Source organism: Lissotriton vulgaris, chromosome 4_1 (assembly GCF_964263255.1).
Source record: "Lissotriton vulgaris chromosome 4_1, aLisVul1.2, whole genome shotgun sequence".
NCBI lineage: Eukaryota > Metazoa > Chordata > Amphibia > Caudata > Salamandridae > Lissotriton > Lissotriton vulgaris.
Window position 1 is genome coordinate 822,255,350 of NC_141691.1, and position 19,498 is coordinate 822,274,847.

At 43.9% G+C, this 19,498-nt stretch overlaps 1 pseudogene; it reads left to right on the top strand.

Moving 5' to 3' along the window:
* Nucleotides 1–3,133: 3,133 nt before the first annotated feature.
* LOC147722634 (arf-GAP with coiled-coil, ANK repeat and PH domain-containing protein 2 pseudogene) lies at nucleotides 3,134–5,545 on the top strand (annotated as a pseudogene).
* The last annotated feature ends 13,953 nt before the right edge of the window (nucleotides 5,546–19,498 follow it).

The following is a 19,498-nucleotide window of genomic DNA, read 5'->3' on the forward strand; positions in this document are numbered from 1 at the left end:
AGTAGGCCAGCAGGTGCAGATCAGAATCAGGACAGGGAAAACCAGATTTGGATCAGGACAGGACCACCAAAGGTTAAGACCGGCACCCGCAATTCAGTTGCAATGCCTGCGCTACTCCCTCTCTGCAGCTAACAGCCAGAACCCTGATTGGGTTATCGAATTCACCGACAAAGTGCTTCTCCAGCACCTCAGCTTCCCTGATCCAGATTGGGTCAGCGAATCTTCTGACAAAGTGCTTTGCAGCAGCTCTGCTCTTGATCACCTATTGAGTGCGTTGGGTCAGTGACAGGTCAGCTATTCAGACAAGTCGGACAAATGAACTAGCTAAGCCTACCCTAGTTATACTATTTTCAGGTCAGTGTACCACCCCTCAATGTTAGAAGTGTAAGGATCCCCAATTTTGATTGGACAAGGAATGAGGAGAGGTCATCACACCATAGCAAAAGAAACTTTCTGCATCTCATATTTAAATTAACGTTCCCGCCCATCATTTTATTTTTCTCACGACATCTTTATTCCACCCGACAATGAATGTTCTATTAGTAAATACATTGTAATAACTTTGTATATTATAACTTCCTCTGACAGAGGTAAAGGGTTAGCTTTTCACGATTTTCACAGTTCCTTCTGATGTTGGCAGTGGTTCAATGCCATAGCTTGTAGACGTGGGTGAATTTCAGCACTTGTGCAGTGTGGGTTTTCAAGATGGAGTTACAGCACATCCCAGGCCCAAAATACGATACATGCAGGAATAGAAAAGAAACAATTTTAGAACAGAGAAATAAATGAATGCACTGAATACCACTTGTCTCTACTTTATTCCCATTATTTTATTTGAACTATTGCATTAGAAATTTGGCACAATGAACATCTTAGCAAAAGCAGCAGTGCAAGCTTCATGCATGCGGTTATACAAAGAAGCCATTTTAATTCTAGTGCGCAGAAGCGAAAGTTTCCCTCCAAGTGAAAGATACATCATGTCACATGAGTATCACAGACGCATGCGCAGTAGAAAATCCCACTTAGCAGCAGCCTTTTTGGTGCAAGCGGATTATCGTTAGTAGAAACACATATGCAAGCTTCTTCTGGATACCCAAATCTTTATGTGAAATGCGATGTTAATAAAACAAACATGTTGATTAATACATTAACGTTATGTCGAGAGGGCTGATAACAAGCAAGTCAAATTACATGCGAATCCTTGCTCCATCAATATCTATTGATTGTTGTTATGATTTGCATTTTACATTTTGATTATTTGTTTTTCTTTATTTGCTCTATTATTGGTTTGTATAGTTTTTTCATTTTCCAATATAAAATGGGGGATGTGTAGTATGTAAGTAATATTCATATTTGATGACACTATATCTTTAAAGAATGTTTTATGTGTTAAGTTCTTATTCTCATTTGATGTGTTCTGGAATGGTTACGTTCCGTGGAATATTGCCTCAGACCTCGACATGTGTAGTCGTGGGTTTTCTCTCTCCTTCTCAAATAAAACCCCTAACTTTAATTTACAATATGGAATTGGATCTCTTGTTCATTTTCTTACATTTAACTAAGAGATCCATTACTACATTGTGCTTCTCCAGACGCTCTTAAAATATACTGCCCACCAGTATGGATGACATGTGATTCCTACACCTTGTAATCTTCATTGGCTTATGTGACATTCCCTGTAGACTGATTTACATACTTGCCTGATCGTTTGTCTCTGTATAATGTGTGTGTGATGTAAAGTACTGTGACACCCTACACTAATATGAGTAGAGATATACAACAAATGAAATGCATAAGAGAGAGTGGCTACGGGGAGATGAGGGGCACTGGAAGAGGGTTTACTGAGGAAGTCTGAGGAGGAGGTCAATAGGGTGCTACGGAGAGATGAGGGGCGCTAGTGGACAGTGGCAGTGAGGGAATCTGAGGAAGAGATCAATAGGGGGGGCTACGGAGAGATGAGGGGCGCTGGAGGAGGGTGGCAGTGAAGGGATCCAAGGAGGAGGTCATGAGGGAGAGCCCGAGAAGTGTCACTTGCCTGATACTCTAACATCAGAAACATTCTCTTTCCATCAAGGGGACATTACATGAAAAAGAAAACTTTTTGAGAGTGAGAACATTTAGAGAGAGATTTGAAAGGAAAATAATGAGCTTTACTGGCCCTTCCTTGTAAGACTTTGGAGAGATAAAGGAGGGCCCTGAAGCAGGCCTGCAAAGACATATAAGTGACAAATCTGGCCCGCCGTGGCCCACCCAAATGCACACTTGGCCCACCCTAATAAAAATTCCTGGAGCTGGGCCTGGATACAATTAAGATGTGTGCTTATGTGTTACTTTGAATTTAATGTGATGTTCTCTGGTGATGTATTAGTCTATACTGCTGTTCCTCGTGTACAAAACGTGGCCATGGACCCATACCTGCTGACTGCAGACCTCACTCACTCTTAATGGTTTCTCTTTCCAAGGCCCCCGGATGGAGCCAGTGTGAAAGAAAAAAATAAATGTCCCTAAAGTAAAAACTGTCAATCAAGAGCTGTATTGATCTATTGATTTTCGGACATTATAAACATCTTGTTTTACAGAATCCACAGTCCTAATTAAGGCATCTGTGAGGTGCTAATAATCTGTAACACGTTCAATAGTATAGTAGTTTAGCAGACAGGTATCCCTTATTGTCAAAGACTCTGGGGAGCAGGAGTGTCTGTGCTTGCAGAAACCTTCCTTTAAAATGGACCTTTGTGACCAGACAATGGAAAAAACAGGTTTGCCTATGTACAGAAAAATTATTAAAGACCACTACCTCCAATGATAAATTGCCTTGTTGCTGAAAATGCAAATACATTGGTGGAACCCTGCTGAGGACCACAATCTGATTCTATATTCTGTGTCTATGACGCTCGGACTCTTGCATTGTTGTCCATTGTCTATGTCTATGTGTGTATCTAGGAGACTGGAGTGTCTGCCAGAAGGGACCGTGTTCAGAAGTGGAGGAAGCGCCGAGGGCTGAGAGCTGCGCAGCGGTGAAGCAGGCTGAAGAGTGACAGACTTCAACTGCTGTTCTCAGACACCCTTATCCGCTGCTGCCTCCTTATTCCTGCCCTCACCTTGATCGCCCGGGAGGGGCTGAGGCGACAGCATGAAGGGGGCCGTTGATTTCGAGGATTGCTTGAAGGACTCTCCCCGATTCAGAGCCGCTTTGAAGGAGGTTGAAGGTGATGTGACGGGACTGGAAGTGAAACTTGATAAGCTTGTTAAGCTATGTAGTGGCATGATTGATGCAGGCAAGGCCTTTTGTGCTGCCAACAAGCAATTTATGACTGGCATGCGGGACCTGGCACAGTATTCGAGCAAGGATGTGGTGATTGAGTCTAGCTTGACCAAGTTTTCAGACTGCCTCCAAGAAATGATCAATTATCACACAATCCTGTTTGACAAAGCTCAGAGATCCATTCAAACACAGCTCCAGATATTTATTCAGGACGATCTTCGAAAATTCAAAGATGCAAAGAAGCAGTTTGATAAGGTCAGCAAAGAAAAAGAAAATGCTCTAGTTAAACATGCCCAAGTTCAAAGAACAAAACTGCACGAGGTGGAGGAGGCAACAAACACCTTAATCGCAAAAAGAAAGTGCTTCCAGCACATAGATTTGGACAACGTCCTTCAAATCAATGTTCTTCAGTCAAGGCGGAGGACTGAAATTTTAAAATCGATGTTGTCCTTCATGAAGGCACATCTCGGCTTCTTCCACCAGGGCTACGATCTCTTCAGTGAACTTGAACCGCACATGGAAGAGCTTGGTTCACAGCTGGATCGGCTTGATGTGGATGCAGCAAAGCAGAAGAGGGACATGGAACAAAAACACTCTACTATTCAGCAGGAGGATTTCACCAACGATGATCTCGGACTTCAATACAATGTCGATACTGCTAATGGCATTGTAGTGGAAGGATATCTCTTTAAAAGGGCCACTAATACCTTTAAAACGTGGAACAGGCGCTGGTTCTCAATACAAAACAACCAACTGATATATCAGAAAAAAATGAAGGAGAACCCCACAGTGGTTGTGGAAGATTTACGGCTCTGCACAGTTAAACACTTTGAAGACATAGAAAGACGTTTCTGCTTTGAAGTAGTCACACCATCAAAGAGCCGCATGCTACAGGCTGACTCAGAAAAGCTGCGACAGGCATGGATTAAAGCTGTCCAAACTGGCATTGCTGCAGCATATAGAGAAAAGAGTGATGAGACGGAGAAGCTGGATAAGAAATCTCCACCTTCCACAGGAAGTCTGGACTCTGGCAGCAAGGTGGAAGAAAAATCAGTTCAAGGTGAAAGTGCCTTACAGCGGATCCAGTGTACCGCTGGAAACTCAGTCTGCTGCGATTGTGGTCTACCGGATCCGCAATGGGCCAGCATCAACCTTGGAATCATCCTGTGCATTGAGTGTTCTGGGATACACAGTAGCCTTGGTGTGCACATTTCAAAAGTAAGGTCATTAACGTTAGATACATGGGAGCCTGAAGTACTAAAGCTGATGTGTGAACTGGGAAATCAAGTTATTAATCGAATATATGAAGCTAAATTGAAAACCCTTGGAGTAAAGAAGCCAGACAATGAAAGTCCAAGAGTGGAAAAGGAGGCATATATCAGAGCAAAATACATGGAAAAGAGGTTTGTGAACCAGGACTGCGTTGCTTCACACCCTCCTGATGGACAGAAAAGGCCTTATTCCCAGTGCAAGAACGAAGACCTCAGTGGTTCTGAGAAGTCCCTAGCATCACAGGATCACTTCTCAACATCTGCCAGAAGTTCAGTGAAAAGCAACGACAGTGTATTCCACTTCAGCTCAGAAGGCATTCGAGAACTTCTTGCCTCTATTGTATCCTCAAACCGTTTGCATCAACCAGTCCTAGAAGTCGAGAAGCCAGATTCTTCAGTATTTCAGGATTCGAAAAAGTTTCATCCAGGGCTGCGCCTTTATCGAGCTGCGCATGAGAAAAGCCTTCCTGATATGGCAAAAGCATTGGCACATGGAGCAGATGTTAACTGGGTGAATGCAGAGGAAAACAACGCAACACCCCTCATTCAGGCTGTGCATGGGGGCTCTTTGGTCACTTGTGAGTTCCTGCTGCAGAATCGTGCCAATGTTAATCACATGGACCTGCATGGCAGAGGACCTCTGCATCATGCAACTGTTTTAGGGCACACCGGGCAAGTCTGCTTATTTCTGAAGCGTGAGGCAAATCAGCACACCAAAGATGAAGAAGGAAAATGCCCCTTGACTATTGCACTTGAAGCTGCAAATGCTGATATTGTAACCCTGTTGCGAGTGGCAAGAATGAATGAGGAGATGCGGGAATCTGAAGGACTATATGGACAGCCGGGTGACGAGACCTACCAGGACATAATCCGTGATTTTTCACACATGGCATCCAATAATCCTGAGAAATTAAACCGTTTCCAGCCGTCCGATACACCAAAGTTTTCAAAGATGTGGAGGAGAAAAGTGCACCCTTGTCCTCACCCACACCTGGTGCTTCCGGAGTAAAGTGCCTGGTCCCTGGCTCATTGCCTGACTTGGGAACATTAGTTTAAGCACCGAACAGTCTGGAACCTCCAACAGCATTTGATTGACACAATGAATATAGGGTCCTTTATATACAGAAAGACACCACAGGGCCCCAGAAATATGGATACCTCAGCAGCCAGTCTAGCAAAGTGCTCCTTGGTTCAATTGTATCAAGTTACCACATGTTCCTACTGTCCATCTATTTCACCTTGTGGTACCTCGGCGGAAGGATACACAGATTTGAAGTCTTCTCATTGTAAATCCTAAGTGAAGCAGATGCCATGCTATGTAGTGTATGTCAATTCTGGCATCTGTTTTCCATGTAAAACACACACCAGTGCATGTTCTAAAATTGTTTACACTGTTATTCACGATGGCAGCTTTTGAATATTTAATTGTAGTTTTCATGTCCTAGTCAACAATGACTAGCTTGCCATTTCAATTTCTTAGCTTCAATAATAGAGGTATCAGTTTTAAAGTATACATTTGGCACATGATTAAATGGGCACCATGTAGCATTCTCGTTTATGAATTTATTTACCCATATTTTTAATTCTTTAATATTGTGAACGGTATGCAAAGTACGAGGTTTTCAGAATCCTTGCTAGCACCTTACTTGGATATAATGAATGTAATTCTTGGAACCAAATCAAGAAATTGCTAGGTGCATGTGTATCCAAATAGTGCAAATTCAATTGAGTCACTTATGAGGTGCACATAAATTCTAGTTCGTCGGTACAGTTCTCACACAGTGGGATTATTGAAACGTACTCGATTTTTCCAAAAACATTGCACTCCATGCACTTTCTCTTGAAGCATATCCAGTAGCAACAGCCTTTCTTCGTACCAATGTCATTTTGTTCGCCCATTAAATGCAAGTCAAGTCTTACACAAAAAAATGTAAATAAATTAGAACAGAATTTTACCATTTTTAAAAAGGTATAGCAATGTTCTTCCAACTCGAAGGGAAATGTTATGCAAACAAATGTATGTAAATAGTTTACTTCTTGAAGAGACCAAAATAAATAAAAACTTTTTGTTTTGAAACAGTAATTTCCAAAAATAATATTAATTTATTAAGTTCAAACTGGTAATTATGAGCCTTTAAGTGGAATACGATTTGCAAAGAGTGGCAAGTTTCTTGATGATTTCTACACTTTTAAAGCACTTAGGCATAGTTAATTCGCTGCATGAATTTGGGGGTGGTCAATATGCCCCTCATTTACAAGAAAATGAGACAGCGTCGCACCGCAAGCCATTTTGCTACGCAGAGCTGCATAATTTTCAAAGCATATGGATGCATTGTGTTGACAACAATGCAATGCATGCGTGTGCTTTACCCTACGCTAGCACACAATTGGCTGCCATGTGCCAGCGCAGGCACCCTTGTGTCATTTTTCAGGGATGCCTGCATTGTGGGGATGATTGTTTTTGTGCAAGAAGCCCAAAAACAATCAGTGATGACATGTTCTCTTTCTACGCATGCTGTAGAATACAGCATGCATAGAAAGAGAAAAGAATGAGGAGAAATAGAAGTATTTCTCCTCTTGCCCCACTCCTACCCCTTCCCTAGTGAGGCATAGGATTCTGACGCATTCCCAGCTTTTCAAAACATTGTAAATCTAGGAATGTGTCAAGTTGCATGGATGTTGCATGGGAACATCCACAACAACACCCATGGAATGCCCCTTTCATCCGGAGTAATGTGTGAAAGGAACTCATATTTACAAGGTCATGAAAAAACACACTGGGTAACTTTACCTGGCTTGTATATATGGGCAGGCACACTGTGCCGCCGTTGTGTTGAAAAAAGTGACGCACCAGTGGCGCAATGTCCTTGTAAATGAGGCCCTATGTTTGCAGTGTCTTGTGTACTCTTGTGGAATCTACATTGAAATCTTAATCATGTGTCTTCCCTTTTAGGAAAGAAAGTTTTGCAAGTAAAGAATATTCGTCCCAGTTTTATAAAAAAAAATTGTAAATGAAGAACCTATGATCAAGCCAAATGTGGTATTCAGAATGCATCCACTCACACAAAAAACCCTACTGCCACAAACACCTTTGTGCACATGTGCATGTAGGATTACGCGCCGTGTACACAGTGGCCAAGCTAAGTGGGCATCACAGGCTGAATGCAGGAAGGATACAAGGATTTTTTAGCACTCACTCCAGGAAACATAGGGACTCATTTTATAAGCCCATTGTGGTGCCGGTGCTCCACTATTTTAGAAGCACGAGTGCTGCAGAGTGCCTGCCCATATTTACAAGGCTGCATAAAGTCACCCTGCATGACTTTTCATGACCTTGTAAATATAGGACCATTTTACTCATTACTCTGAGTGAAAAGGGCGTTCCATGGGTGCTGCTGCGGGTGTTCCCAAGCAACATCATGGAACCTGACACATTCACAGATTGACAAAATGGTGTAAACCTGGGAATGCTATGACTCCCCAGGGGCGGAGCATAAGTGGCACAAAGAGGAGAAATACTTTTGTTTCTCCTCGTTTGTTGCTCTTTCTATGTGTGTTGCATTCTGCAGCAAACATAGAGGACCAACTCACCATTAGTGATTTTTTATATGCAGGGAGGTGTCCCTTCTTGCACATAAACAATCATCCCTACAACGCAGGCCCCCTTCCACCATGGTGTCAGGGTGTCTAAGTTGGTGTATGGCTGCTGTTTGTGCTCCAGCACCAGAGAGAGGGACAGGAATGTGCCGCATCTTGTAGATACAATGCATTTCTGCCCTTTTATTTTGACTCATAGCAGCACTGCAGGAATACTTGCTATGCTGCTGTGCATGAACATTTAGTAAATGAGGCGCTCAGGAAAGTTTTTGAGCTAATGCCCTCCACTTTTACCGTAAAATTGCATCCTTCCTTCTATCAGTAATTTGGCTCCGCCACCCAGAAGCTCCATTCCTATAGTGCCATTTTATGAAAGCACTGGCCCTGTCAATATAAAGAAAATGCAGGAACTGGTCAGAGGGAGAAAGTACAATCTTCCTGAGGCAGGGAACAATAAGAATGCTGAACTGTGAACATAAAAAATAATTATTCACATTACCAGTGGGTTGCTCTAATACTCAGCAGTTCTTCCTAAATGTAGCAATATTAGAACTGATAAAAAGCACAAACATCATTCAGTGGCGCAAAGGGTAACCATGGTCCCTATTCTACTTCTCGCACCCTTATGGTTATCTCTTCTCTCAGAGTAGTGCCAGCCTAATAACGTGGAAAAATGCATTGACTGACTTGATGTTTCCTTGCCACAGTGTTTGATGAATGAATGAAAGTAGTATGGACGCAAGTTCTGCCACTGCTGGTAGGATTTGAACCACTTTCGAGTTCTGAGAGTTCCAACTGTCGTTCTTAGCGTGCCTGTCTCCTACAGTTTTGTCACCTCTCCTTGAATATTAGAAGGTTAAAACCCCTGCCTCTGTTGTTTAAATGAAGAAAGACTACGGGGTTAAACGGGTTAAACGGAGAAGAGAGGAATGACAACGGCTGAGTGCCCTTGAAAGTGTGAATTGATGCACCAATGAGGGGGAGAAGGTATGTATGTCTTGTGATATTAGCGGGAATGCATGCATATGTGATAGTGAGGGGTATTTGTGTGTAAGGCACATATATTAGTGTGAGTGGCAGTGCTTGAAATAGGCTGAGCGTGTGTCACTGATTGGAGAGGAGTGTGAATGCACCTTTATGGAGTGGGTGTCTGCATATGTCAGTATTTATTTGTTCGCGTTTGTGTGTTGAGAACACACGATAGAGAGGGGTGTGCTCATATGGCAGTACCCATGGAATTATCATGTGTTGAAAAGCAAGGGGACATTGAGAAGCTGAAGAACATGCACTTGACTGCAAGAGTAGTTTGTGAAGCAGTGTCTGTGAAAGAGGATATAAGGTGTGAGTGTATGTGTCAATGAGGGTGAGATGTATGCATGTGACAGGGTGGAGTCAGATATGTGTGTAGGACATTAAGCTGCACGTGTGTAGTAACAAGCAGGGTGGTGGAGTGTTCATAGAGCAATGAGGGAAAGAGAGGTGTGTGGTTTGAGGGAGAGCTGTGTGAATAAGGACCAAGAGAACACAAAGGTGAATGAACTGGGAAGTTGAAATACAAAGGTACAGGGATGTAGGCCATGAGAGCACAATGATGGAAGGGCCCAACCCGCTGTTGATTTAACCATGCTGCACAGTATTTCCTATACAATATCCCCAAGGTACCTCCTCAGTGCACATAACGAGAAATAATGCACAAAAACATTTTTTGCAAAAGATCTTTTACGTTGTAATACCACTTATAAACAGTTTCACATGTACAATATTTACAAGGTACCATAAAGTAATGGGCCCTCAGTGCAAAACTTGGATGAAAAAAACATTTGCACTATTTTTTTACATTTTTGGCATTAACTTTAGAATGAGATTGAATGTGTCTAGTCAAAGCCCAAATCATTTTAGCAGTTCCTGATTTTAAAGATGTTCCTTTTTCTGAAGCCAAAACAGATTATTTCTCCATTATAACCTATGGTCACTGAAGGGAGCTTAAATTGACTATCAGCGATTAAAATATCAACTCAACAAAATGCTACTGGTACCTCTGGGATGCCAATCCAACAGATTTGTCTGTTTATCTGCTAGTTAAATTGGGCACCTTGTACCAGGCCACACGACCCTTATGACGTATAAGTCCAAAAATAACCTTTAGAAAGTTAACCTAGTTGTAGCTGTGGAGAGCAGCCTTCAGGCTTAATCTTGAAGGGATATAAAGCAGCTTGCTTTATCAGAATATCACCTCCTGAATGACTAAATGAAAGGAGAACCACACAGTAGTTATATAAAACTATGTATTTATTAATATAACTATCTCTATTAATTTCTACACAAGATTAGAACATAAAGCACACAATACTGTATCGGTGGAGTGGGTAGACCTTGAGGGGTGGGGAAAAACATGGCGGCAGCTAGCTAGCTTGCCGCGGTGCTCTGGACTGAGCTCCCGGTAGGATTGTTCCCCGCCGTGCAAATGAGCAAGTAGATAAAGAACCGACCATCTAAATATAGCGGCCTTCTGGGGGCACTTGTTTTGTGTAGAACTTGCCTGAGATTTTCAATTTCTTCCGGTAGCAATTGGATTATCGGCAGGGAGATGAGGTATTCTACCCTCAGCGATGTACATTCTCGCGAAGTCCTCTTTCTCCTTCCATGGATTTCGAATGAGGGCGGAGGACGACGACTGGAGCTTGAAGGTATCGGGGGATCCCAAACGGGGCTCTGCGGTCTCTGTGGGCTGTTTCCTGATGACTGTGTAGTCCAGAGCTCTTTGATCAGCTGTGAGAGTTTCTGCACTCTTGCAAAGTTTCCCAACCCGTGCTGGGAGCTGCTGCCTGCCCCCGGAGTGTGGGGTCTATTCTGACCCTGGATTGAGTGTTTGCTCAGCCGCGCTGGAGCTGAGGAGAGGCAGAAAGCTGAGAATCTTGGTCCCCCCTTTTCAGGGCTCAGTAAATGCGGAGAACTTTCAGTGCACAAAAAAAGTCCCCTGCTGTAAGGAAGAAGTACAAGGTCAGTTACAGCGTTCTGGGTTGACTGCTACAGTGGAGGGGTCCGCGGTTTCTGAAATTGGTAAGGGGGATTTAGCATGCCTTACGTTTGTGGGGGGTGTGATTCAAACGGAAATTAGTCATATTCCTTCTGATTGCACTCCTTCTACTGAGGTTATCTCACAGAGCTCCCTTACTATAAATACTCCCAATACCGTTAATTCCCCTAATACGTCCAGAGGGGGTGCCAAACACGGCCAAGGGCGAAAAAAGTAAGCAGGAATTAACAAAGCGGGTGTCTCTGGGGTGTCCGGGGGGGTCAGAGAAGGTGTCAAGCCTGTTCCTAATACACCAGTTAAGACAAAATCTTCATCTTACTTGAGCACAGAAGTCAAGTCTAAACATACTAGCTCGAGGGGCAAATCTAAGGCTAAAGATCCCAAAACTGTGCTCTCCATAGGGTCAAGGATTACCCCCTCACTTCGCTCCTACTTCAAGGTCGTACCTCAGATACTGCATCTTTCAGACGAAACTGATATGGCGTCCGTTTCAGATGCTCATTCCTCCCTTCTTAGTCAACCTTTGGAGCCAGTAGCTACACCATCGCTGGAGGAGAGTGATGCAGCTGAGAAGAGGTCCCTTCTTTGTCAAAGTCCTGAACACTTAGTACCTACCGGGCCCCCTGGAGACTCTCATGGCTTCCAGGGTATTGGGAGAGAACCACAGCCCTCGCAACCTTCATCTCAATCTTTATCCATGACAACGCAGAGCTTACCCCTGACCCTAACTACAGAGTTGGCTGAAGAGGCCGATGAGATAAACTTTCTTGAATCAGGAGGGGCATCTGGAGGGGCAGACATAGAAATCTTTTTTGCTCCTGCTTTAGTCGATTTACAATCACTACTGACTTCTCCTGCTTCCCCTGATGGCCGCATCTTTTTTGGGTATGTTCAGTGCCCTTACCTTGGAGATAAGGAAAGGTTTCGCTGAATCTTCTGCTAATCAAGTAGAGTTTAGAAACTACTGTGAAACATTGGATAATAAAATTGATGGGCTCACTATAGGAACTGGTGTGCTTGAAGAGACAGTAGGATCACATTCAATCTATTTGGATCAAGCAAAAGTTGACATACAGAAACTCACAAAAGAAGACTCGGCTCTTAGCGAGAGGATGGAAACTCTTGAAAATAATGCAAGACGGGGGAACATCCGTATCCTTGATGTACCTAAAGGATCGGAGGGGACAGATATCAAGCAGTACATCGTTGCTCTACTTAAAGAATCCCTATGTTTAGAACATTCTTTTGAGGAACTGTCGGCTGACATTGAAAGAATTCATAGGGATCCCTTTAGACAAAACCCCCAGAGATCCAAACCTCGCAAAATTTTAGTCAATTTTCATACTTATGTTTTGAAAGAGCTGATTCTTAATATGGCTTTGAAACAGAAGACTTTGGCTGGGAAGGGGTTCACTTTTCTTATAAGATCAGACCTTTCTAGAGTTACACTCGAAAAACAATGGGAATTTGGGAGGCGCCTTGATGCCTTTAGGAGGTTAGGTGCAACAGCTCAGCTCATGTTCCCGGCAGCTCTTAAAGTTATGCATAATAACAAGATGTTTAACATCAGGTCTGTACAAGCAGCCGATGAACTATTAATGGAGTTGGGCAAGGGGGTACTTAAGGTATAAATTTATGTTTCTAAAATCTACCTTACTTCCTTAAGGATACCTTCCCCCTATCATTCATCTTCTAAATTTTGATGCAGGTTCCTCACTTGCCTATTTGGCAAATATGCGGTGTTAGATATGCTCACAGCTTCATTTGTTCTCTTTTCTTTGCCCTTCTTGCTCTTTATATCTTCTTTTGAATATATAGGGGCAGATTTTTCTTGCCGGGAGTTCATGGAGGGGCACTATCTACTGGACACTGTTCCGGTTAGATATTGTAAGGGGTTTTCACGGGGGGTGGGGTAGATACTCTGGGGGGGTAGGTGGAGGGAGGTGGCAAAAATATAAAAAAGTTCTCAATAACCTAAATAGTCATATAAGGAATGGTAACAGTCATATTTTGAGTAAAGAAGTTATGGACGATAATGTACAACTGCAGCTTTTGTTACAGTATTTTAGGTCTTCTTCGAAGAGGGATGAGTAGCGTGAGGTTTATCTCCTGGAATGTCAACGGCCTCCGCACCAAGCCCCGAGCTAATAGAATCTTGCAATATCTGAGGGACTTGAATGTGCAGGTCATGGTGTTGCAGGAGACCCATTTGATTCACAGTGAAATGCTCGCCCTCATCAAGAAGAATCGGTGGATTGACTTTGCGGTTTCTACCACTCAAACATCGCATACCAGGGGTGTATCGATTATCTTTAAAAAAGGTGCTAAAGCTAGGTTGGTCTCACAAGCTGTGGATCCTTCTGGTAGATGGGCCAGTGCTTCAATCATTATAGCAGGGTTTCAAGTTACAGTTGTGGGCTATTACGGCCCGAACCAGGATGACCCTTCCTGTCTGGAATCCGTTTTCTCGCAGCTACTTTCCTTCTCAGGCCCCACAATACTGGCCGGCGATTTTAACATTGTGCTGGACCCTATCTTGGACAAATCTCCTAATAGTCGTTCCCTTGTTTTGTCTAAAACTAGATCCTTTCTACTGGATGCCATGAGGCAATATGGGTACGTGGATGTGTGGCGACAGCGGTCGGGGCAGCAACAAGGGGTCTCTTTTCGTAATTTCAAATACCATCATAAGTCAAGGATTGACTTTATTTTAATCTGTCAAAGACTGGTAGATTCCGTTAAATCCATAGACTACCTCCCGTCTCACCTTTCAGACCACTCTGCGGTTGAGATGGAACTGGGCCTCCGTATTAAGAAACCCCCTACTACGTGGTCCTTTGATCGCTCTCTCCTTTCCAATGTTGAGGATATCCTATATTTAAAGTCGGAGACCCATAATTTTTTTATATCTAACAACGGCACTGATACAAATAGAACTATTTGGGACTCATTTAAATCTACCTTGAGGGGGCTCATTACAGGTAAAATTGCATATCGTAGGAAGCAATACAAGGAGAGGATATCTTCTATTGAAGCAGAAATGGCTCGTATTCAACAGGACATTGACACTAATTGTACAGCTTCAGGGTCCACCTTAGATCCTCTTCAGGATCAATTGTTGATCTTAAAAGGTAGCCTGGCTTCGGTTCTAAATCTGAGAGTCCAACAAAGATGGGAGGCCAGCAAGTTAGCGCACTTCGAATATAGCGAGGGTGCTGGGAAATTACTAGCATGGAAGTCCAAAATAGATCAGGTCTGTAACATTATAGCCGCTATAAAAGTAGGAAATAACAACTTTACATCGGATGAGGAAATCAGGAGGGCTTTTAGGGAATTCTTCCAAAATATATATCAAGAAGATAAGGTTATTACACCCGAGTCTATTGCAGGCTGGCTGAGTAATATTGCTCTACCTTCTTTTTCCTTTGAGCAGTCTCAATATCTGGACAGCACTATTACAGAGGAAGAGGTGAGATCAGCCATCAGGAAGGGTAAGAGGGGAAGGCGTCCGGACCGGATGGGCTGCCAGCTGAGTTATATAAAGTCTTGGAGTTAGAAATTGTTCCCTTCCTCACTATCCTTACCAATCAAATCCTTCTTGAAGGACTGCCACCTCCGGTATCGTGGGATAATGCCTCTATTACCCTCATTTTAAAACCTGGTAAACCTAAGGAGGCCTGTGGATCGTATAGGCCGGTCTCAATACTAAATGTGGATTACAAAATCTTCACCACAGTTCTATCAACTAGACTGGCCTCAATTGCCCCCTTGGTCCTTCATTCTGATCAGAAGGGTTTCCTGAAAGGGAGACAACTTTATTAACTCACTTATGACTTGATTGGCGCAATGGATATGGCAATAACCAACAATCTCCCGTTGGCCGCCCTTACGCTGGATGCAACCAAGGCCTTCGACAGAGTCAACTGGGTGTACCTGTCGGAGGCCTTGGCCAAATTCGGCGTGGGCGAGGGGTTCCGTAGGGCGATAAGCCTGCTGTATAATAATCCATCTGTGTGCCTCCTTGTTAATGGAGACCTGTCAAACCCCTTTTCCCCTTTTCCATGCCCGCTTTCCCCCCTGCTTTTTGATTTTTACATTGAGCCCTTTGCGCAACATCAAAGGGAGGAGGCGACCATCAAGCCTTTTTCGTATCAAGGTTGGATGAGAAAGGTATCATTATATGCCAATGGAGTGCTTAATTTGACATCAGAGGTTACCACTGCACTCCCGGCTATCTTGAGATTGGCTCATACATTCGGACAAGTGTCAGGATATGAGATCAATGCAGCCAAGACTGAAATGCTGATATGGAATGATGAGGATTCTGTAACAGAATTTCAAGCAGGCACGTCAATGCGATATTTAGGATTGACGATTGTGAAGGACATTAATAAACCTGTCCAAGTCAACTTATCAGCAGTCGTCAAAGAATGCCGTAAACTTCTCCAATGATGGTCGCACCTGCCCCTCTCATTATTAGGTAGTGCTAACCTCATTAAAATGTCAATCCTCCCCAAAATTTCTTTTTTATTTAATACCATTCCTTTATATTTTGATCAAACTATATTAGCCAAGTTTCAGTCCAATATATCCTCTTTTATCTGGAATAACCATCTTCCACGAACTGCATGGAAAAAACTAAGACGGCGAAGGGACAAAGGTGGCCTGGCGGCTCCAGACCTAAAGATCTATGCATGGGCCTTCCAATTATCCCATTCCCGAATGTTGCTGAAAGTGCCCACTGGGGTAGGCTTAATGTTTGCAGCTATGTTGGATGGGGAAAGAGTTAATCGTTCGGGCTTTCTTTTTAAATCTGGCAATCCTAAGTTTAAAAAAAAAATCAAACTGAAGACTCTACAAGGTCTTGCAAGAACATGGTCCGAAGTCAAGAAATCAATAAAACAAAATTATCTCTGTGAATAAACACCGCTGTGGGAGTTGCCTGAAAATCCCACTTGGCTTGAAGACAGTCTAGCTATTCCTTTGAGAGAGGCTGGCCTGGAAGTTGGGGGAGACCTCTTTTATGAGGGAGATCTACTTTCCTGGGAGCATCTGCAGGTTAAGGTTGGCCCCAATCTCTCACTATTTAAATATTTACTGATTGTTAGCTGGACTCAAGCTTATAAAACCTCTTCCGCCAACAGGAGTAAGTCCAGACTTGGAGGACACAGTCCATTGGCATCTAATTTAGGAAACCTTGGCCCAGTTAAAAAAAGAAGTATCCAAGTGGTATAATTTCATACTGGATGAGTCGGATGGTGATTTCGTTTTGCCGGAGTCGCTATGGGGCTCTGTACTGATGGACCACAATCTACAAGATCTTTGGTTGGCTTCTTTTGAACTCCTTTGGAACATCGTCAAGCCCTCCTGGTTACGCAGGAATCACATCTTTACCCTGCATAGGGCATACTATTCCCCTCTTAGGCTGTCTAAATTTTCAGGAGGAGACTCAGTGTCTTGTGCTAAATGTGGGCTGGTTGCTGCATCAGATGCACATATGTTTTTTGAATGCCCTCATCTAGTCACATTCTGAGAGGAGGTTAGCAACTCCCTCAATGCGTTATTGGGAAGACCAGTCACTATAGATTTGTCCATTGTGAAATTTGGTGTCTTAGAGGGTGTACAGTGTCCAGCCAAAAGCCTAGTATTTTATGCAATGCTGCTTGCAAGAAGGGAGATCTGCAGGAAATGGAAGGACTCTTCACCTCCTACTTTCAGAGAATGGCAAACTTCAGTCCTGCAGACCTCACGTACCGATCTGGCCAGATCTGGTAATCAGAGCAAAAGGGCTTTTTGGCGTTTATTATCATGGCTTCACTGATTTAACCGAAGTTTTTTTTTGGTTTTTTTTTTCCCCGGGTCCAATGATTGATCTCCTATGGTGCCTCTAAAGTTTGCACCAGTAGAACAGCTGCTTCGCAGTCCAATCCCAGCCCCAATTGGCTGTCACTTACCCCAAGGTTTGCCGTAGATGGGTAAATCGTGGATTTTGTGCTTCTTTGGAACGCAGTTGATAGCTGAGGGATGGATGGCCCCCATTATACTTGTCTCTCTTCCAGTTTTTCAGATAAACTGAGACAGCTAATCTCTGTTACTTCCTTTTGGCACTTTGTTTACATGGTGGTTATGAGGACAAAAAAAGAAGAAAGAAAAAAGAGAAAAAAAAAATACTGTATCAATAGAACATTCGTAAGTAGCAAAATACACAACAGGTTCCGGGGAAACCGAACCATATACTTAAAAAAATGGTATAACAATTACGACTTCATTATACACTGTGCCTAGAGCACGTAGAATCCCTGGGACCCAAAAGAACTACCCAGAGGAGTGACACAGGGAACCCACGGAGGACGTGTTCAGTGAGGAAACACAACAGCGTGCTCCGAACAACTCTATTGGAAAGTTGCAGTTGGAAAGTTAGAGTTTAAGGACTCTTCTATGCGGACTTCAAGCATACCATTTGGAACATAGGAGGTTCTAAGGCCTAAACCCTTGTTACCTATCCCAGAGGAGCTGGGTGCATAGGAGTCAAGTGGTATCAGAAACCATCGTCGTTTCCATTGGAGAGATGCAAAGAAGTACTTCTGCCAGGAAGGTGAAGAGTGTCAGGTGGTATCCAAGCCTAGATTGAAGGCGAGTGGACAGAGTCTGGGCCACGGCAAATGACCAGGGGCTCAGTAGTTGAATGCCTACCGATGTTGGGTGTTTCAGGTGCGAAGAAGAAATGCTTGACTCTGCTGCCACGGGTACGAGGAGATGTCAAGGATGACCAGGATCTGGAGGTGAGCTGTCCTACGAAGGATGACGAGTGCTGAGGGGTCGATGTCCAGCTGGAACACCAACAAGCCTTGGCAAATGCAACCCATGTGGTCAGAGGAAACAGCTTACAGTGTGAATCAGCAAGGTCCAGGGGACTCTCAAAGCAATGGAGAGTCAAGGACCATCTGGAGCAACCAGGTAAGCCTAAGAACAAACAAGGTGACCCTCGCCAGGACCCACAGGCCAATGGACCAGGGATCGCGAAGAGACCTCAAGCAAGTTTACAAAGCACCAGAGCACAGAGCACTCTGTGAGTGGAGGTTGGATATCTTCAGAACAAATCCTAATCAGGGTCAGGACTACACAAGCTCAATGCAGAGGTTCAGGGATGACTAAAAAAGCATATGCACTTGCAAATATACGTGGAGCACAGGGGGTCGGGTTACACAGCCCCCAAAAGGGATACTGGTCTCAGAATCGCTGAGAGGTCAGATCTCCCTCATGGACCTTCTGGAACCCATCTCCTGTGTTGCACAAATCTTCGGAGTCCACAGGAGCTCTGGAGAAGCAAACCAGTCGGATGTGTTTAGGTGCCTGCTGCTGCAGGGGAGTAACTCCTTTACTCCAAGGGAGATTCTTCAGTGGTACAATCGATTTGCAGGCATTCAAAGTACTTAGTGTCTTCTTAGCAGAATCGTGTCCAGGTAAAATCTAAATTCCTGTAGTCAGGTAACCTACTTTATAGCCATGGGAAGGGGTTGGATGGATTCTGTGGCCCCTCCTAGGGGAGGGGCAGGACAGAGGGGTGGCTACACCTATGTCCTTTGTCCAGTTTTGCACCAGAGCATGAGCCAATGCCTCCCAGAACTGGTTTTGGCTGGACTATGCACAGGGGCACCAATTGTGCCCCCAGTGCAGACTTTCTGGCACTGTCAGAGTGTACTCCCCAGCCCCTTTACACTAAATCCTGTCTGGAAGGTGGTCACACCTCCCTGTGACAGGATGCCTATTGTCATGCCCTCCTCTGCTCGAGCTTGGTTCAGCAGCAGGAGAGCAGAATCGAGCAATCAGAGGTCAAACAGTTGAAGTACTTGATTTCTTCTTAGCAGAAACTCATCCAGGTAAAATCTAAAGTCCTGTACACAGGAAACCCACTTTATACCCATGGGAATGGGTTGAACGGATTCTGTGGACTCTCCAAGGGGAGGGGCATGACAGAGGGGTGGCTACACCCATGTCCTTTGTCGAGTTTAGCGCCAGACAGTGGCCAATGGATCCCAGAACTGGTTTGAGCTGGACTATATCTCAGTAAGTGGCGCAAGCACCATCTTACACAGTCTGCTGTAGCAGGCCTGTCGTGTAATGTTGAATGGCCTCTCAGGGGTGGCATAATACATGCTGCAGCCCATGGGAGGACTCTGGGGTACCTATGCCCTGAGTACATGGTGTACCATATACAGGAACTGATAAGGGTACATCAGTATCCAATCTGAAGTGTACCTTAAGTACATATGCAACAATTTAAGGGTGAAAGCAGATAGACTGTGGTTCTGGAGAGCAGGATCCCAG